Below are 4,677 nucleotides of genomic sequence, written 5' to 3' on the forward strand. Positions count from 1 at the left end.
GTCATTTGTTTTATTGATTTTAAACAATTTGACTGTTTATAAGATGCAATCTCACAGTAGATTTGTTTTGGATTTTCACAGTTGCAGAGGGCTGTGGGGATATACAGCAGGTGACAACTAGTGTTCTGCAGGCTGATCCACAAGAAAAATGACTCTCTGTTGGGGAAATCAACCAGGCAAATTCTGTGGGGTCACTGACTGTGGAAACCAGTTGTTCCTATATGCGATTTTTCTCATGTGCCATTTATTTTCCCACTGCTTGTGTGATTATCTTATGTGTATATTCAATATATTGTGCACACCTATAGCTGTGGATGGTGAGGAAGATGTGCAAAAAGCACAGGGCAGTTGTGCTGCCTGGCCGTATTTCCACTGTAAGACCCCAGCATGGCTGCAGCTGCTGCAGCCTGTGGTGCTTGCCGTGCTGGAGGATAGAGAGTGTAGGGCAGTCAAGGCTCGATAAGCCTCATGGCTGCAACCACAGAGTGTTAGGCAACATCATGGAGCTTCTAAAGAAACATGCCTATAGTGATAAAAGTGGCGAGGCTGCGTTCCCGGCACCCAGCTGCCCACATGGCTAGCTTATGCCCGAAATAATTACACAGAAACTGTATTCTTTTAAATACTGCCTGGCCCATTAGTTCTAAGCCTCTTATTGGATAGCTCTTACATATCGATCTAACCCATTTCTAATATTCTGTGTAGCACCATGAGGTGTCTTACCAGGGAAGATCTTAACCTGCGTTTGTGTCCGGTAGGAGAATCATGGTGACTCCCTGACTCAGCTTCTTTCTCCCAGCATCCTGTTCTGTTTATACCACCCACCCAAGGGTGGGCCTATCAAATGGGCTAAGGCAGTTTCTTTATTACTAAGAAATCACTCACACATCACATGCCATTACTAAATAAGTTTGATCCTATGCCCTGATACTTAACATGGAGTCACTGCAGCAGTAGCCTATGCTGCTTGCCCTGCTGGGAGACAGAGAGTGCAGGCCTGCAGGCTACACACAATAATATGGAGTCCAACAAGCTTTAAAGCAGCAGACATCCAGGGCAAGGGCTGGGAGGTGTGTGTCAGCCCTGTGTAAGTGCAAGTTTACAGTGATTTTGAGCAACACCAGGATACCTGAGACAGCCTCAGCAATAGTCCAGTATTTATGGTACTTCAAAAACCAGAAACCTTGAACCAGAAAGTCTCCTTGCAATGAATATTTATATGTAAAACTGTCTTGGTAAAACAAAATACTATATGATACATGGCAGTCTCCAATGTCACTATGACAATCAAATCTTCAATAGACAGATGGGAAAGATAAAGGAATGGAGCAGTGAGTGTGAGGGGAAGTGAGGAGGAACCACAGATACAACATTTGGTGACACGTGTGAGAGAAGGCTGTGTAGGATAGGGCACATGTCCTTTCTGATTGGGGCTGAGATGACAGAGGGAGCCAACTTGGAGCTTGCATAGACTCAGTCCCTGAAAAGTTGCCTAGATGCATGATCATCCATCCAGGTTCTGAGCAATAACAGGATGTAAAAAATGAAAAATGGTTCATTTTCTCAGCATTAGACCTCCTCAAATAACTTCTATGATCCTTATTGCTTCTGGAGACTGTAGGATTCTACTCTGTATGTTGTAAATATCATTGGTTAATAAAGGGCTGTCTTGGGTTTATGCAGGGACTAGAGATAGGTGGTGAAAGCTAGGCTGAATGCTGGGAGAAAAGAAGTGGAGTGAGAGAGAAGCCATGTAGCCCCACTGGAGCCGGATGGAACATTATTTGGTAAACCACTGCCACGTAACAATACACAGATTAATAGAAATGGGTCAAATTAATATGTAAGAGTTAGCCAATATGAAGCTAGAGCTAATGGGCCAAGCACTGATTTAATTAATCTAGTTTCTGTGTGATTATTTTGAAAGTCTGGGCAGCCTGGAAATGAAAAAGCAACCTCCTTACTACAGGAGGCCACATAGGTGAAGGGACTATAGCCAGACCAAGCATGACAAGCATGGCAAACATGTCTTCAGCAGGCCATGCCATTCTCTCCCATTTCCTCTACCTTGCTAAAAACCATTTGATTGCACTCCTGAAAGTAGCCCCCAAGGTCTATTCCCTTATTTGACCATTTCTCCTCCTTAGACTGACTACCAAGCACAAACTTTCAAAGTGTTGAAATCTAGTAATCAAAAGTCTTTAGTTCAACTAATTAGCATGCCAAATTAAATTAGATTTAAACATCTCATCCTAACTCTAGGTTTACCTTTTTTACCCCTTTAAACCAATATTTTCTTATTTGCCATGTCTATCTTCTCCCTATTCACAGGAAATACTATGTTTCCCAGGAAAAATTCCCCTCCCAACTCCCTTTCTGTTTTTCTGCTCTCTCTCTTGTTCCCTTCCCATTCTCTCTCTTCATCTATATCCTGTCTTTGCCCCTTATCCTAGCCCTCAGTCCCTCTGGCACAAATAAATCTTGGGACGTCTTGAGCTGGTACTATCTCCTATGTACATGCTTGATATCCATGGGCCATATTGACACTAGGAGCCATGTCTGGATCCATGGTCCTACTGCAGTCAGGGGCAATATTAATATCTGTGGCCTATGGTAGCACCAAAGGTCTCCTAGATGTCTATGGTTTCTTCTGCCACTTGAAGCCTTGTTGATGGTCTTGCTGCTACTGGGCCCCATGTTGATGCAAGGGGCTGATGTTACCATGTTGAGGCCATATTGATGTTCATGGTCCATGTTGCCACTAGGGACCATGTTGATGTCAGTGGTCTGTGCTGCCCCTGAGGGCTATCATGGTATCCGTGGCTGGTGCAGGAGGTTCTTCTGTCTATGTGTTGCTTTCATTGGTTTAATAAAGAAACTGCCTTGGCCTTTTGATAGGGCAGAACTTAGATAGGTGGAGTAGACCAAGATTAATTCTGGAAAGAAGGGCAGTGTGGCAGACACCATGAATCTCCTGCCTGAGACAGACATAGATTAAAATCTTGCCAGTAAGTCACAATCATGTGGTGATACACAGATTTAATAGAAATGGGTTAATCAAGATGTGAGAGTTAGCCAATAAGAGGCTAGAGCTAATGGGCCAGGTAGTGATTTAATTGATACATTTTTTGTGTGATAATTTCGGGTGTAAGCTAGCTGGGCAGGATGGAACAAGGGGCCCCGTGCTCCACACAACACATGCAACTCCTACAAGGCAGACTATAGCTTTCTCCAGAATGTTTTTATATAGTGAGATCTGTGGATATGGCATCAAGTGTTTTGCTTTAAGAAATGGGAAGAACAGGCAATTTATGGAAAAAAGAAATTTTTCTAGGCAAGCTGAGTTCTTACCAAGATAACACTAATTAATTTTGTTCATGTAAAAATGAGAATGAAAGCAATGAAACTAACAACACTTTCCATTGTGCTTCTAGGGCATGATAACTTGGCTTTTACCGATACTTTGGTTGATTCTTTAAGCTATTCTGAAGATGAAATTGTCCTGTGGTCTTACTCATGTGGCTCTTCATTAATTACCAGACAAGGTTGCCCCAAGACTGCTAGCTATGTGGCAGGTTAGGATATGTGAGTCCTTAGTAAAAAATCCTGGCACAAATTGATTAAGGTTTGAGGCAGAGAATATTTCCCTGAAATTTTGTTCTGTATCCATTCAGGAGGAAAATTAAGTTTTAAAGATTGCCACGAATACTCACAAGACGAATTAAATTTAAGTATTGTTATTTTCAATTTCGCTAAGAGATGAGTGTGGTTCATTGCCTGATAAGAGGTCATAGAAGCCAGGAATGCAGGTATGACTGATGGTATTCTTTTGGTACCAATTTTGTGTACATAAGGTACTTCTCTAAGAAACCAGTCTTCTCACGATTCTTGACTATCCTTCCAACATACATTTCACCTTTCTCATGATTACTTACCTCCTCTAGCTACAATCTCTTCAGAGACTATCAGGTATTTTAATTGAGTCAGGTGTTACTCTGTGCTCCTGGCTGGCTGGTGAGCTTTTTGCCAACTGGAGATCTAGAAATATAAATTTTGCCATGGGCTGTTTTGTAAATTGAGGCTGGAGATGTGTTGGCTTTACTCTTCTGACCAGGGAAGGCTTGTATTGAAATGCAACACTCTGGATGCAGACTTTTTAACTTTTCCTCTTCCCTTCTCTCTCATCTGTCATACCATTTGCTAAATAATTTCTGTAATTTTCTACAAGGCAGCCATATGATATAAAGCTTGCCACCTGAGTAAATACTTGTCACTTCAGAGTCTGATTAAAATGTAATATACGAACAAGCTTTTGTTACTAAAACTATTCATAGTTTCTAATCTAGATTAATATGTTTGTCTGTTTGGGAAATGATATTCTCAAGACACATTCTTTTAATTTGTTTTAAAATTTAAAATCTGTATCTTTTTTTTTTCCATTTTATTATTTTATTGAGAATAAGAAAAAAAAAGATTCCGCCTCCTCCCAGCCTCCCATTTCCCTCCCCCTCCCCCCACTCTTCTCCCCGTCCCCCCTCTCTTCTCCCCCTCCCCCCACTCCTCTCCCCCTCCCTCTCCTATCCAAAGAGCAGACATGGTTCCCTGCCCTGTGGAAAGTCCAAGGTCCTCCCCCCTCCCTCCATGTCTAGGAAGGTGAACATCCAAACTGGCTAGGCT

The sequence above is a fragment of the Alexandromys fortis genome, unplaced genomic scaffold (assembly GCF_014885135.2).
Source record: "Alexandromys fortis isolate MF-2015 unplaced genomic scaffold, M_Fortis_MF-2015_v1.1 scaffold_415, whole genome shotgun sequence".
Classification (NCBI taxonomy): domain Eukaryota; kingdom Metazoa; phylum Chordata; class Mammalia; order Rodentia; family Cricetidae; genus Alexandromys; species Alexandromys fortis.